Genomic DNA, 17,502 nt, shown 5'->3' with positions numbered 1-17,502 from the left:
CAACTTAGGGACAATGCTTTTTCTCCGTAGAACCTTAGTCTTATCTGGAGCAATGTCATAAACTTTGGAGATTGTTAATGCTGCGGTTCAAAGGTACCACTTGGAAATAAACCAGAGTTCGGGAAATATTTTTTGGACAGTAAAAATTTATCTATGAAGTTATTACGCGAAGTCAAGCGTAATATCTGCCAATACATTCTAATACTGTACGGAGATCCGTACAGTATTGAACCAAAGTTTTATGAGAATCGACTTTGGATGTTTCATCCGAAGTCGATTCGCTCATCCCTTCCTGTGAGGTTTTTGGCAGTGAGCCAGCGCTCTGTATTGTGCACACAGCAGCGCTCGCTTGATAATAGTGATAATAACGTTGGGTGCCGATATCTACCTACGCGCTATAGCCCTGCCTGGGGAACACTATCTTCTAGATAAAGGTTCACAGTGCCCACTTAGCATGTGGACCTAGCGGCTGCTCTACGTGTTTCTACTAAGGGGGTAGTTCCCCTGTGTCATCAGGAGCAGATATTAACAATGGCTGCAAAGGAAAAGAGTCCTGTCCGCCGCTGATGGTGTGCGGACGGCATCTATGTGGCACCGGGATGGCTGTACGCACCCGCTTCAACTGCGGGCTTAAATGCCAAATGCCCCACCCCCTGGGTGTGGGCTTGTGGCAGCCAGCCAATCCGGAGTATGGGCGGGTCTACCACCCCACCCCCCCGGAGGTCGGCCAGCCACTGTATCAGATGATATCCGGGGAAAAGCCGCTGAACAGCGCTAACAGGTAAATAGGGGAAACTAAAAGGCGGCCATATAAACATAATCTACATTTCTACATTGGTCATCGATTTGAGGGAAAGCGCAGAGAGGAGAAATGAACCGTCACACAGGTAACAGTGATTCAAACAACTGAGGGTAGAGCTCCTGCATTACATTAACTATGATATTCCCATGTCAATTGTAGTCCATTATGTCACAATAAGGTCAGTGACATAAGGCATATCAGATCAGTGGTGTACATTGAGTGGTGTACACAGAAGCAAAGGGCTGCATATCCCTGTACATACTAGGGGTCAGGTTAATGCTGACACAGAGGCATGAATCTATAGCGCGTAGGTAGATAACGACACCCAACGTTATTAGCACTATTATCAAGCGAGCGCTGCTGTGAGCACAATACAGAGCGCTGGCTCACTGCCAAAAACCTCACAGGTATAGACTGGGCCGTTTCAGTACGACTGGTCTCGCTTGCTGCTCCTTAGCTGTGGTTTATACTGGTGTGGAAACAATCTGGCTGACAATTGCTAGTGTATCCATATACCTTATGGGGAGCAATAGGATTGAGGGAAATATTATAGACATACCTCTCATTAACTATTGCACCCTAGCCTGTATCTGACGCTGTGTGTGGGCTTTATTGCCCCAGTTTTTAGTATTGAATCTACAATAAAAGATAGTTTTTGTTTTCATTTAAACGTTCATTATCGGGGCGGAGAATAGAGTACAAAGTCTGAACGTCTATCCTTTACATTCGTTTATCCTGTTAGACCAGGGATGCTCAACCTGCATCCCTCCAGCTGTTGTAATACTACAACTCCCACCATGCCCTGCTGTAGGCTGATAGCTGTAAGCTGTTCGGGCATGCTGGGAGATGTAGTTTTGCAACAGCTAGAGGGCCGCAGGTTAAGCAGGCCTGTGTTAGACTAAGGCCTCATGCACACGACTGTTGTTTTGGTCCGCAGCCGAGCCGCAGTTTTTGTGGTTTGGATGCGGACCCATTCACTTAAATGGGGCAGCAAAAGATGCGGGCAGCACTCTGCGTGCTGTCCGCATCAGTTCCTCCGTTCCGTGGTCTGCAAACAAAATATAACTTGTCCTCTTCTTGTCTGTTTTGCAGACACAAATAGGCAGTTATATCAATGGCTATCCGTGCTGTTCTACATATTGCGGAAAGCACACGGACGCCATCCGTGTTTTGGGGATCCGCAACAATGATTTGGGGATTGGCAACAATGATTGGAGAGGGTCAGAAAGTGTAAGGACACCCACAGCTGGTAAAACGCAGTTGTCCATAGATTCATACATTTCTAGTAGGAATAACAACATAATTCTAAGAGACGATGCTCCAGGATTGTTACTGTAACAGGACTACAATCATGTACTAAAATAGGCAGATTGTTTTTTAAAGAAAAAAAAAACTATATATCTCTCACCAGAAGGTGGAGCTTACTTAGATGGAGGCAGTAGGGGTGCAAAACCCCAGGCCGGGAGGCATCTGCAATTGCTTGCAATGTTATGCCATGTTATGTTATATTCTGCGCTAAGTAAAGAGAGACTTTTATACGTTTACTTCTGGCCTTATTCCTCAAACCACCTTTCCACTGCACCGATACTCAGGAAGCAACAGACTGAGGGAGTACACGTGACATAACATCTCATCAGGCCCACTACCACTCCCATCCTCTGCCTTAGGCCTCTTTCACACGACCGTATGGCTTTTTCAGTGTTTTGTGGTCCGTTTTTCGCAGATCCGTTGTTCCAGTTTTTGTTTCTGTTTCTGTTCCGTATGGCATATACAGTATACAGTAATTACATAGAAAAAATTGGGCTGGGCATAAAATTTTCAATAGATGGTTCAGCGAAAAACGGAACGGATACGGAAGACATAAGGATGCATTTCCGTATGTGTTCCGTTTTTTTGGGCTCCCATTGACTTAAATGGATTTGTGGGCAATAATAGGAACGCAAAAAACAGCCCGTAAATGAAAAAAAAGTTGTGTGAAAGAGGCCTTAGCATCTCAGGGGCTTGGTGCACAAGCTTCTCTTATATGCACGGAGTTAGAACTGCATGGAATATGTAGGACTCTTTATCAATAAAACGGATCCAGACCCATCAGTATGTACACACTACTACTCCCTTCTGCCATTAGCAAGCAAGCAATAAAACCTGAGAAATCGGGGGAAGAAGATGGAGCTGGACCCCCACTTAACCCCCCATTACACACCCAGCCTTACCTGCCAGGACCACAGCCTGCTGCACACAGACCTCCAGGCCGCAGTGTGCGAAAGCTACCGCAACCAGGAGGGGGGGGGCGGATGGGGGAATCAGAACGAAGCGGCAGGTGGACAGTGGCTAGACCGATAAGTGTAAATGGCCAACAGGGGGTAGCCAGAACCTGGCCCAGGGCAGGTGTACTGGGAATTGAGGGAGGGGTGAACATGAACGGGCAGGAAGAAGCAGCACTAGGCCTGGATATGGGCCAGTAAGGACAGAGGAGCTCAAGCAGGAGACAGGGAATAGTCCCAAGCAGAGTAACAGGACAGGTCCCACACATGGGGGAGAAAAGGAGCAGAGATGTAGGATGCTAGAAGCGCCCCTCGGCTCTGGGAGGAGTACCCAGGCGGAGACGGCTGCATGCAGGAGCCCAGCCACAGTCCCCAGGCTGGAGGGGGGGGCACTATACGGGAGCAGAGGCTTTATCTGGATCTAGATGCACGGAGGGTCCTGCAGTGCACATCCAAAAAGGGAACACCAAAAGAGATGCACAATCTGCCAGAAGAGGGGAAAAAGGGCAGAATGTATCGACCTGCTCTCCCATCAATCCTGCTCTGCCATCATCTGCTCTCTAGAAAACAAATTGGACCACATACGAAAGCAGTGCCACCCCTGCAGGGAGGCGAGGGAGTGCCGCGTGTTTGTGTTCACAGAGGCATGGCTCTGTGACAACGTCCCGGACGCAGCTATACAGATGGAAGGGCTGGCTGCATGACGAGCAAACCCAGCTCTCTGTGGCAAGACCCGCTGAGGCAGTTTGTGCTTATATACCAACCTGAGATGGTGCACAGACTGTGTTTACCGTTCGTTCATACAGACCGTTCTACCTACCATTATCACTATTCATTATCGGAGTCTACATTCCACTCAGCTTAAACGTAGCGGCGGCACTTGGTGAACGCTATGAAGCAGTCAGTGAGCTACAAAACATGCCCCCCGACCGACTGCCGGTGACTTCAACCATGCAGATCTCAAGATGGTTCTACCAGTATGTGGACTTTGTGACAAGGGGGGTGAACGCACTGGATCTCGTGTACACGAACATCCCAAGAGCATACAGAGCAGAACCCCCGACCACACCTCGGCCACCCAGACCACATCTCCGTCATACTAATTCCAGCATAAAGACTAATGTTGAGAGAATCGAAGTAGCCGAAGTGGACTGCGATCAGAATTTAAGGAAAAAGTCAATTCATTCACGAAGCCGAATATCCTTGCGCTTCATGGTAACGAATCCATTTTTCCTAACACGGCAGTAAAAAAATAAAAATACATAACAGGTATCTCTGCTTCTCAAAATATCTAAACTATTAAAATATTTTTCCTGTGCGGTGAATGCCACAACATAAATAATATTTTTTATACATATATATATATATATATATATATAATATAGATTAATATAAAAAAGTTATTGCTGCCAAAAAATGGGGATGCAAAGAACATTTAAATTTTTCAAAAGGTTTTTGGTTTATTTTGGGTCATTTTTAGTGCAAAGTGAACAACGTAATATCAGAATCCAAATTTCCTGTTTTCCAACACAAGACATGGTAAATTAAATGGTGCCTTTAAAAAATGCATCTTGTCCGGCAAAAAATAAGCCCTCATATGGATATGTCAACAGAAAAATGCAAAAATTTAAAAAGGCCTAAAATACAAAAATGAAAAAAGGCCTAGGCACTCCCACAAATTTTTTTTATTCTCTGACCTGTTAGAAAGGTACATGATGTAATCTGTGGTGAATATAATCTTCTTACCAGTGACTGTATTTGTGAGTTATAACCTCCCTTCTGATCCTCAGCTGTGTCATGTGGCCATCACTCTGACTTTCCAAATGACACAGCGTCTTATGTGAGGACAGGAACTCAGTTTCTCTATGTATTACTATAGAAGCCTCAATGTTAATCTCATAGGAATGAATAGAGAAGTAACGGACTTCCTGTCCTGTGTCAGTTGGAGATCAGAGTGCTGGTCACATGACACAGCTGAGGATCAGATAGAAGGTTATACCTTCACTGTAGTTTACATCATGTACCTTTCTAACAGGTCAGATAAAAAATATTTTTGTGGGAGTGGTATTTACAGGGTTTTTAAATACTCTTAATGAACATTAAAATTCCAAAAACTATGTTTTAGTCACTTTCTTTTGTATTGAGATCTGATCACTTGATATTACAGGCATAAGGCCTGGGGCTGCACTACTGAAAAATTCTGATGACATATCCTGCCAGATGCAGTATTGTGTGGGTCCAGACTACCAAATACACTGATGTCCCCACATGTACACACATAAATGGCTGGCAGGATGTAGATCCTGATGCAGATAATACACACAATGTGAAGAATGAGAGTAATGTGGGAGTGGTGGCTGACACTACACTTCCTGATCACACTCAATACACCTGTATTTCTTCAATGGGTCACTGACTATGTATTCCTTCAGGCAAACTCTTCCCAACTACACCCATCAGCTTCTCAGGGAGAATTGTCAGAAATTACAGATACTCCCACGTGAGCAAATAAAGTGTAATACAGTACTAAGGGAGAGATTCATAATGCAAAATCTGAGTCCAAAATTATATTGCATGGACTGCTGTAGCTTACTGCATGCACTGCACCTCCAGGCGCATACTATGCTATTAGCAGCTGCACGACTATCATATATATGTATTAGGCCCCTTTCACACGGGCGAGAACTCCACGCGGGTGCAATGCGTGAGGTGAACACATTTTCCTGCAACGCACCCGACATGTTGTCCAGCCCTCACACGCGACGTCCGTGTGAAAGAGGCCTTACTCTTCCTCTGTGTATAACCTAATGCAGGGATCCGAAATCTTTGGCACCCCAGCTGCTGTGAAACTACAACTCCCAGCATCAGTGGCATTGCTATATGACTGGGCCCCACAGCAAATTTTTGAATGGGGCCTCCCTCCCCAGAAACTTCCTTGCAGTCCCCCTCTTCTTGTGCAACCCCCTCTCCTGTAGTAGGTTACGATCACTCTCTCTTTATGTAATTTTTATTTCAGTATTTATTTGTATTTATTTTTTAAAACTTCGAAAATGTAAAAATAAAAAGGAAATAGAAACATAAAAACATAGAATGTGTCGGCAGATAAGAACCATTTGGCCCATCTAGTCTGCCCAATATACTGAATACTATGGATAGCCCCTGGCCCTATCTTATATGAAGGATGGCCTTATGCCTATCCCATGCATCCTTAAAGAGGACCTTTCACTAGAATAAAACATCTAAACTAACTATACAGACATGGAGAGCGGCGCCCAGGGATCCCCCTGCACTTACTGTTATACCTGGGCGCCGCTCCGTTCTCCCGTTATAGCCTCCGGTATCTTCATAGTTAGGCTCCACCCAGGGGGACCTGCCGGCGTCTCATTCTCCCATGCTGCAGCGCTGGCCAATCACAGCGCTCAGCTCATAGCCTGATAGAAAAAAAAGCCTCTCAGGCTATGAGCTGAGCGCTGTGATTGGCCAGCGCTACAGCATGGGAGAATGAGACGCCGGCAGGTTCCCCTGGGTGGAGCCTAACTATGAAGATACCGGAGGCTATAACTGGAGAACGGAGCGGCGCCCAGGTATAACAGTAAGTGCAAGGGAGATCCCTGGGCGCCGCTCTACATGTCTGTATAGTTAGTTTAGATGTTTTATTCTAGTGAAAGGTCCTCTTTAAACTCCTCCACTGTATTTGCAGCTACCACTTCTGCAGGAAGGCTATTCCATGCATCCACTACTCTCTCAGTAAAGTAAGGCCCCTTGCAGACGAGCGTGTCCGGATGCGTCCCGGTGCATTGCGGCTAAACCCGCACGAGTAGGTGCGCAATTGCAGTCAGTTTTGACTGCGATTGCGTTCCGATGTTCAGTTTTTATCGCGCGGGTGCAATGTGTTTTGCACGCGCGTGATAAAAAACTGACTGTGGTACCCAGACCCGAACTTCTTCACAGAAGTTCAGGTTTGGGTTAGTTGTAGTGTAGATTGTATTATTTCCCCTTATAACATCCATGCATATAAATAAATAAAATCCATGCAATTTGCCATTTTTTTGTCACCTTGTCACCCCAGAAAATTGGATAGGACTGTTTTATTATGGGCAAACGTTTCATAAAATACGGAATGCATGCGTTTTTTTTTGGGGGGGGGGGGTTCCACGTGGTATAGGGGTGCACCGAAATGAAAATTCTGGTCCGAAACCGGAACCGAAAATTCAGGATACCCCTTGACCGAAACCGAAACTGCCTTTTTGCCCAAATACTTTTAAAAGACCCCCCACCCCATAACAGTGCCATCCACAGACCCCCCCCACCCCATAACAGTGCCATCCACAGACCCCCCCACCTCATAACAGTGCCATCCACAGACCCCTACCCACCCCATAACAGTGCCATCCACAGACCCCCACCCACCCCATAACAGTGCCATCCACAGACCCCCACCCACCCCATAACAGTGCCATCCACAGACCCCCCCACCTCATAACAGTGCCATCCACAGACCCCCACCCACCCCATAACAGTGCCATCCACAGACCCCCACCCACCCCATAACAGTGCCATCCACAGACCCCCCACCTCATAACAGTGCCATCCACAGACCCCCACCCACCCCATAACAGTGCCATCCACAGACCCCCCCCCCCCCCCCCCCCATTGTACAATTAATAGAAAATAGCGGGGAGGGACTGGGAGGAGGAGCTGGGAGCTGGTGCGTTCACTGTGCTCCGGCCCCCAGCTCCAGTAGTTATAAAAAGTGTGCAATTAATAAGGATTCTATTCATGAGGCCCCCTCTGCAGTAGAACATTCAATATAGCCACATCCTACTCACAGGGCTGTTATCTTAATGCTGGCCGGCCGGGCAGATGAGCGGCAGCGTCACGACTGACGTCACATGCCTGCGCCGCCTCCTTCATTCAGAAAGTAGGCCGGGCACATGACGTCAGTCGTGACGCTGCCGCAATACTTTTTTATGATGTGGCTATATTGAATGTTCTACTGCAGAGGGGGCCTCATGAATAGAATCCGTATTAATTGCACACTTTTTATAACTACTGGAGCTGGGGGCCGAAGCACAGTGAACGCACCGGCCCCCAGCTCCTCCTCCCAGTCCCTCCCCGCTATTTTCTGCCGATATGTACAAATATCGGCCGAAATGGATTAGGTGCATTTTCGGCCGATATTTTCGGCTGCCGGAATTTCGGTGCACCCCTAGTATTGAGTATCGCAATACTTTTTTATGATGTCGAAAGCGAATCTGAATTTTGGTATCAAAACAACCCTATGCCGATCTGATCGGCATAGCATTGTCACAATACGAAAATTTTGATTCGGTTTCGATTTGGAAAGTTTTCAGTTCAGGAGCCAATGGCTACTATTTTTTTTTTTTTGTCTGGAGCACTGAGGGATACATCCAATCTACTCGGCACACTACGGAACCAGTCCAGGACTCTCATGCCTTGGATAGCTCTGTAGTATAATTGAAAATCCGGCACCCCCATGCCACCCATCTTAACCGGCATGATTACCTGAGAGTGTGAGAGCCGCGATCTAGAATTATTCCAAAGAAATTGGGCAATTATTTTCTTCACTTGCGTAAAGAATACTCTAGGAAGAGGTATAGGCAGTACTTGTAAGTAATACAAGACTTTTGGAAGGACAATTGTTTTAATTATCGCCCTACGTCCGAACCAGGAAGTAAAGGAGACATCCCATGACTTAGGGCTCATACACATGACAGTATGGCTTTTTCAGTGTTTTGCGGTCCTTTTTTTACGGATCAGTTTTTTGTTTCCGTTTCCTTTCCGTTTTTCTGTATGCCATATACAGGTATACACTAATTACATAGAAAAAATTGGGCTGGGCATAATATTTTCAATAGATGGTTCAGCAAAAACGGAACGGATACGGAAGACATTTAGGTATGTGTTCCGTTTTTTTTGCGGACCCATTGAATTGAATGGAGCCAAGCACCATTATTTTCATACAAGAATAGGACATGTTCTATCTTTTCACGGTACGGAAATACTGAAACGGAATGCACACAGAGACACTTCATTTTTTTTTTGCTGAACCATTGAAATGAATGGTTCAGTATATGTACCGCATACTGAACTAAAAAAATGGCCAGTATACTGAACGCAAAATACTGTCGTGTGCAGGAGCCCTTAATGAGAAAATTGATATTGGCAGGGAGACTTTATAATTTTCTCTATATAGGTCCCTAGGGTTAGGAGTGAGGTTTATTCCCAGAAAAGGGATGCTACCCTTTACCCATTTAAAAGGTGCTTTGGAGAGCATTATAACATTACCTTTTTATTGCTGATCTCTCTTGTAACTGGGACTGACATATTAGCCCCGGATACAAGGGGAATACAGCCCCCTGTAACCTCACTGCAAAGCTTATCTGGGTCAGCTAACACCCAGCAGCTCGTGCAGATACTCGCCCCCAGCAAACACATAATCGCTAGTACCATAGCAAGAAGCACTCACTGATCTCTGTATATATAGCAGTGCAAAAGGCAGGGACAATAAAAAACTGTTTCTGCTCTCCCTATGATCAGCCTGGCTGTTACTGACAATCAGCTCCCCGTTCATAAACGTCCTTGACGAGTTAATGCGGTTGAGCCAGTTATGAAAGTTATCACCTAAGATACTGCTGGGACCCCATCCCTCGTATTTCAGTGTTGACGAAGCTGTGGGCCAAGCCTTCGCCCATTTGCTTCTATCATTCTCTATGGGACTATCTCCGGAAGTCCCATAGAGAATAAATGGAGCGGCAGGGCGTATGCTCGGCCCAGTGGTTGGAACCCGCACTGATCAGTTAGCTATCCTCTATCCTGTGGACAGGGGATCACCTTCATACTTGGCACAACCCCTTTAAGTGTGGACCGCCTGGACATATACAGTCAATGGACGGTCCACAAATGGTTAAACAGAGATTATATATGAGCAAGCTATATCTCCCTGCCTCTCCTCTGGTTACACAGGTTAGAAATATAGTCATTAGTGTTGCCATAATTAATATTTAGCTCCTGACAGAGAATATTTGACCTCTATCGATATATTATATGCCCGTTACTCCATTACGTGTTAGTATGGCAGCCATTTTCCGTCTGTATGTGGTCAGGCCGGATCTGGGCCTGTGTTGTCATGACAACCAACTAGTCTCCATCCACAGCTGATAACTCTGAGGTGAATGCGCAGGGTGGGCCGCTTAAGTCAACAACCTATAAGGCCGGCCGCCCCCCAAATAATGTCGTAGCTCATCCATTGTGGCTCCTCATCTATACAGACAGTACATTATATACAGCTGTAATAAGAACGGGCACAGTCTATATACAGGCCACATAGAGGGCGCTGTGTACCCTATGTGTAATAATAGTGCTCCATATATCACCACAGAATAGTTATATATATATAATCGCTTTTGGGCTCTATCTATAGTTCTGACATTCACTGTCTCTCTATAGGACCATGTATGTAATGAGAGGGCTTCACATATCACTATAGGGCTCTCTCTATACAAATACTTTTATTTTTCGGACTGTTAGACGGACTTTTTTGGCTGGAGGCTGTGCGGCCATCTTGTGCTGCGTCTATCAGTCTGAATGCGGCATTAGAGGGAGAAGACTTAGCTCCGATCCTTACAGGTCCTGGCAGGGCAGTTGTGACTCCATCTGTTATCTGCCCCAACTGTCACCTCCACATACGGTACATCTGTGAAGCGTGACTGGTCAGTGTGCACTCACACATTGGTACACAGAGGAGTACATGTGTGCAGAGTCTGCCCTGCCAGGACCTTTCAGACTGGGTAACGCAAGGGTTCACATGTGTTGTAAACACCGATTACTGACTGGGTTTATATACTGAATTCCAAGTACCTCTGCGTATATACCATTCTGTATACATTTACCATACCTATGTATACTTCTACTGTACTATATACCTCTGTACTATATACCATTCTGTATACATTTACCATACCTATGTATACCTCTACTGTACTATATACCTCTGTACTATATACCATACCTATGTATACCTCTACTGTACTATATACCTCTGTACTATATACCATTCTGTATACATTTACCATACCTATGTATACCTCTACTGTACTATATACCTCTGTACTATATACCATACCTATGTATACCTCTACTGTACTATATACCTCTGTACTATATACCATTCTGTATACGTTTACCATACCTATGTATACCTCTACTGTACTATATACCTTTGCATATATACTATTCTATATACATTTACCATACCTATGTATACTGCTACTGTACTATATACCTCTGTACTATATACCATTCTGTATACGTTTAACATACCTATGCATACCTCTACTGTACTATATACCTTTGCATATATACTATTCTATATACATTTACCATACCTATGTATACTGCTACTGTACTATATACATCTGCGTATATAACATTCTGTATACATTTACCATACCTATGTATACCTCTACTGTACTATATACCTCTGTACTATATACCATTCTGTATACATTTACAATACCTATGTATACCTCTACTGTACTATATACCATTCTGTATACATTTACCATACCTATGTATACCTCTACTGTACTATATACCTTTGCATATATACTATTCTGTATACATTTACCATACCTATGTATACCTCTACTGTACTATATACCATTCTGTATACATTTACCATACTTATGTATACTGCTACTGTACTATATACATCTGCGTATATAACATTCTGTATACATATGTATACCTCTACTGTACTATATACCATTCTGTATACATTTACCATACCTATGTATACTGCTACTGTACTATATACATCTGCGTATATAACATTTTGTATACATTTACCATACCTATGTATACCTCTACTGTACTATATACCTCTGTACTATATACCATTCTGTATACATTTACAATACCTATGTATACCTCTACTGTACTATATACCTCTGTACTATATACCATTCTGTATACATTTACAATACCTATGTATACCTCTACTGTACTATATACCATTCTGTATACATTTACCATACCTATGTATACCTCTACTGTACTATATACCATTCTGTATACATTTACCATACCTATGTATACCTCTACTGTACTATATACCTTTGCATATATACTATTCTGTATACATTTACCATACCTATGTATACCTCTACTGTACTATATACCATTCTGTATACATTTACCATACTTATGTATACTGCTACTGTACTATATACATCTGCGTATATAACATTCTGTATACATATGTATACCTCTACTGTACTATATACTATTCTGTATACATTTACCATACCTATGTATACCTCTACTGTACTATATACTGAATATTCTCCATCTCTGTGTGGATGCTTGTCTGTGATGTACTGCACGTGTACAGTGTGTACCACACCTCTGGATGTATGCTATACTGTGCACTGTACTCTAGTATCTACTTTATAGTATGTTTAAGTACTCTGAGTGTACGCTGTACTGTGAGGTGTATACACACTATACACTATGTGCACCGTACCGCTGTATACATACATGTACTGTAGTGCTCACATTACCTGCGTCTTCTCAGTGCGTCTGCTTCCCCTGTGCAGTGTGATCAGCTCCGGATTGGTGTCAGTGACTTCCCGTAAACTGGAGGAGGAGGGGGGGGGGGCAGTGCTGTAGATGGGCGCGTCCAGGGCTCCCAGCAGCTGAAGGGAGAGGACGGGCGGCTCTGCAGTCTGTGTGCACACTCCCCCAACCTGCCATAAACCGCAGGGATAGTCTACATCACAATATACACTGTGCTCCATTATAAATAATCAGGAATAGTGCACTGCTAAGCCCAAGCATCTAATCCTATCCTGTGATACTGCGCTGCTGTATCTAAGCCTATTATATGGGATACTGTGCTGCTGTATCTAAGCCTATGATATGTGATACTGCACTGCTGTATCTAAGCCTATGATATGTGATACTGCGCTGCTGTATCTAAACCTATGATAGGTTTAGATACAGCAGTGCAATATCACATATCATAGGTTTAGATACAGCAGTGCAATATAACATATGACATGTGATATTGCTCTGATGTATCTAAGCCTATTATATGTGATACTGCGCTGCTGTACCAAACCTATGATATGTGATATTGCGCTGCTGTACCAAACCTATGATATGTGATACTGCACTGCTGTATCTAAACCTATGATATGTGATACTGCACTGCTGTATCTAAACCTATGATATATGATATTGCTCTGATGTATCTAAGCCTATGATATGTGATACTGCACTGCTGTATCTAAGCCTGATATGTGATACTGCACTGATGTATCTAAGCCTATGATATGTGATATTCCGCTGCTGTATCTAAGCCTATCATTTGTGATACTGCACTGCTGTACCAAACCTATGATATGTGATATTGCTCTGATGTATCTAAAAAATTATTACAAAAACAAATTGTATGCCATTTAGAATAGAATGTTAGGATCCCGAAAATACCATTTGGAGGGATCTTCATGGGATTATGATTTTCCCAAGGGCTAGTATTGGGTTTTTGGTGGGAATTTTCCCGGCAAGATAGTGTTTCCCGCCAAATCTCAGTGGCCTAGTTGGCTAAATTTAGCTTGGTTGCTGGGTAAAGGGAAGAATGCGGGTGACTGGCTAGGGTAGGGGTCCTATAGGGGAATGGTTGCTGGGGTTAGGACGTTTTAGGTCCCCAGTAACAAGTAGGGCATTGGAGGATAGGTTTGGGGTGGCGGGTAGTGATGTCCCGAACTATTCGCCGGCGAACATAGCTTGTTCGCGTTCGCCGCTGCGGGCGAACATATGCAATGTTCGATCCGCCTCTATACATCATCGTTGAGTAAACTTTGACCCTGTACCTCACAGTCAGCAGACACATTCCAGCCAATCAGCAGCAGACCCTCCCTCCCAGACCCTCCCACCTCCTGGACAGCATCCATTTTAGATTCATTCGGAAACTGCATTCACAGAGAGAGGAGGGACAGTGCTGCTGCTGATCTATTAGGCTGAGTTCACACGAGCGTGACAGATTAGGTCCGGATGCGTTCAGAGTGCGTTCAGTTAAACTCACACCATTTTGCAGGCAAGTTCAGTCAGTTTTGTCTGCGATTTGCGTTTAGTTGTTCAGTTTTTTCCGCGCGGGTGCAATGCGTTTGCTGCGTTTTTCACGCGCGTGATAAAAAACTGAAGGTTTACAAACAACATCTCTTATCAACCATCAGTGAAAAACGCATCGCACCTGCACTTGCTTGCGGATGCAATGCGTTATTCACGCAGCCCCATTCACTTCTATGGAGCCAGGGCTGCGTGAAAAACGCAGCATATAGAACATGCTGCGATTTTAAAGCATTGCAGAAGTGATGCATGAAAAACAACGCTCATGTGCACAGCCCCATTGAAATGAATGGGTCAGGATTCAGTGCAGGTGCAATACGTTCACCTACTGCATTGCACCCGCGCGGAAATCTCGCCCGTGTGAACGCAGCCTTAGGGAAAGCGTTAGCTAGGGCAGTGTTCTGTGTCCACAGACTCATCTGCTGTAAGGACAGCGCCCCAAAAAGCCCTTTTCAGGGCTGGTACATCAGTCAGCTTTTTTTTATTTTGTGTATATATATATTAGGGATCGACCGATATTGATTTTTTAGGGCCGATGCCGATACCGATAATTTGTGAACTTTCAGGCCGATAGCCGATAATTTATACCGATATTCTAGGAATTTTCATTTTTGAAAACAAAATTAAAATTCCCACAAATCTGCTGAAAATTAATGTTTATTGTTAATGTGTTTTTTTTTTTTTTTTGTAAATCTTTCTTTTTCATTTATATTTAATATTTTGGTGTTTTTATTTTTATTACTTTTTTTTTTTTTTTAACTAACTTTTAGCCCCCTTAGGGACTAGAACCCTTGTCCTATTCACCCTGATAGAACTCTATCAGGGTGAATAGGAGCTCACACTGTCCCTGCTGCTGTGTGCTTTGTGCACAGAGCTGCATGGAGCTTACTATGACAGCCAGGGCTTCAATAGCGTCCTGGCTGCCATGGTAACCGATCGGAGCCCCAGCATTACACTGCTGGGGCTCCGATCGGAGGAGCAGGGGAGAGGGAATCCTGTGGGGGGCGCACTGCGACTGGGGTGGGGGGGGGGGGGCGCACCACTGTTTAATACTGGGGGGGAGGGGGGGCGCACTGCGCCACCAATGCTTAATACTGGGGGGGGCTTGGGGGGGAGGCGCACTGCGCCACCAATGCCTAATATTGGGGGGGGGCTTGGGGGGGAGGCGCACTGCGCCACCAATGCCTAATATTGGGGGGGGGGGGGCTTGGGGGGGGGCGCACTGCGCCACCAATGTCTGATACTGGGGGGCTTGGGGGGGCGCACTGCGCCACCAATGAAGCTTAATCTCACATTTATTCATATACAGGAGGCGGGAGCTGGCTGCAGGATCACATAGCCGGCTCCCGACCTCTATGAGCAGTAGCTGCGATCCGCGGCACCTGAGGAGTTAACTACCGCAGATCGCAGCTACAGCTCTCCCGCCTCCTGTATATGAATTAATGTGAGATTAAGCTTCATTGGTGGCGCAGTGGCCATAGCTCCTCCCCTCCTCTTGTCCCCTGTCCTCCCATTGGCTGGAGCGGCAGCAGCAGCACAGGAGGAGGAGACACTGCTCCTTCTCCCCTGTGCTGCTGCTGAGGGAACACGGAGAGCGCTGACAGCAGCGCGATCTGTGTTCCCAGGACGTTATCGGAATATCGGCAAAATAAATGCCGATACCGATAACGTTCAAAATCCTGAATATCGGCCGATAATATCGGTAAATCCGATAATCGGTCGATCCCTAATAATATATATATTTTGCAGTTGCCTGGCTGCCCGTGTGTAAGAGGCTGCAGGCTCAGTCATAGACGGCACTGTGTGCACAGTGCACACCATTCATACAGGGTGTGACAGAAAATACCTCGCAGATAAATAAAAATTCTATTTAATATTTTTCTGTGACATAATCACATTTGCAAGCCCGTGTGTGTCAGGCCCACACCTACTGTATTGTGCCCACTGGCTAGTGGCTAGGCCTGCACTCATACCGTTACAGGGTGTCATTCACTCAGATACCTTGCAGATAAAAAAAATTCTATTGAACATTTTTTATAATCACATTTGCAAGCCCTGTGTGTGTCAGCCCCACACAGACTGTACTGTGCCCACTGCCCACCACTTATATAGGGTGGCACAGTACCTTGCACACATAGTAACACTTATCTAATAAAAAATGACAGGCAGAGGCAGGCCACGCCGCAGGGGCCGTCGTGTTCGTGGTGCTGTGATTTCCACTGGCCCTTGAATAATGCCCAGTGTTCAGAGGCCACATACCCTGAACCCCAAAAATTCGAAAAACATAGTTGACTGGCTTACACAGGACACCCAATCTTCAACAGCTTCCGCTAAGAACCTTGACGCACCATCCTCCTCCAGCTCAGCTTTGGTCACCTGCTCTCAAGTTACCACTCTCCCGCCTGCCGCCACCACCAACACTACCACCACAGCCGCTTCACTTGATCCCTCAGAGGAGTTATTTACAAATCAGTTGGATGAAATGAGTGATGCGTAACCATTATTGCCAGGGGAAGTAGATAACAGGGATATGTCTCAGTCAGGCAGCATTACACACATGGACGTACAGTGTGATGATGATGATGATGTTGTACCCGCTGCTGCTTCCTTTGCTGAGGTGTCAGATACAAGTGAAGTGGTTGATGATGACGATGTGTCCGTGGATGCCACGTGGGTGCCTGCTCGAAGAGAAGAAGAGGGGAAAGTTCAGAAGGGGAGACAGAGAGAAGGAGGAGACGAGTTGGAAGCAGGGGGAGGTCGTCGCAAGGAGCTAGTGGCACAGTCAGACAGCATGTATTGGCACCGGGATCAGCCAGACAGCATGCCAATCAACGCATGCTGTTGCCACCACCAGAATGCCGTCATTGCAAAGCTCAGCAGTGTGGCATTCTTTTTGTGTGTCTGCCTCTGACAACAGCGATGCCATTTGCAACCTGTGCCAAAAGAAACTGAGTTGTGGGAAATCCAACACCCACCTAGGTACAACTGCTTTGCGAAGGCACATGATCACAAACGCCTATGGGATCAACACATGATGACGAGTAGAAGCAGCACACAAGCTCAAAGCCACCATTTGTCGCTATTGGGACACCACAGTGGAAGGTACCCAGACAATTTTTTTGCTAATAAGGCAATCCCAAACCTCTACTCATTGATTGAAAAGGAAGTCATGGCATCTCTGGCATACAGTGTTGGGGCAAGGGTCCATCTGACCACTGATACCTGGTCTGCAAAGCACGGTCAGGGCAGGTATATCACCTACACTGCGCATTGGGTCAACCTGCT

General features: G+C 45.3%; 1 protein-coding gene across 7 annotated transcripts in view; it reads right to left on the bottom strand.

Moving 5' to 3' along the window:
• LOC122924803 (von Willebrand factor A domain-containing protein 5A-like) overlaps nt 1-12,720 on the bottom strand; it is a 131,068-nt gene extending 118,348 nt beyond the window's left edge. For all 7 annotated transcript variants that reach the window (XM_044276238.1, XM_044276239.1, XM_044276242.1 and 4 more), the window contains exon 1: nt 12,648-12,720. The gene's annotated coding sequence lies outside the window, so the exon portion shown is untranslated. The remainder of the gene's footprint in view (nt 1-12,647) is intronic.
• Between the last annotated feature and the right edge of the window lie 4,782 nt (nt 12,721-17,502).

This window comes from Bufo gargarizans, chromosome 1, assembly GCF_014858855.1.
Source record: "Bufo gargarizans isolate SCDJY-AF-19 chromosome 1, ASM1485885v1, whole genome shotgun sequence".
In the NCBI taxonomy this organism is placed as follows: Eukaryota; Metazoa; Chordata; class Amphibia; order Anura; family Bufonidae; genus Bufo; species Bufo gargarizans.
This window is presented reverse-complemented; position numbering and strand designations above follow the sequence as displayed.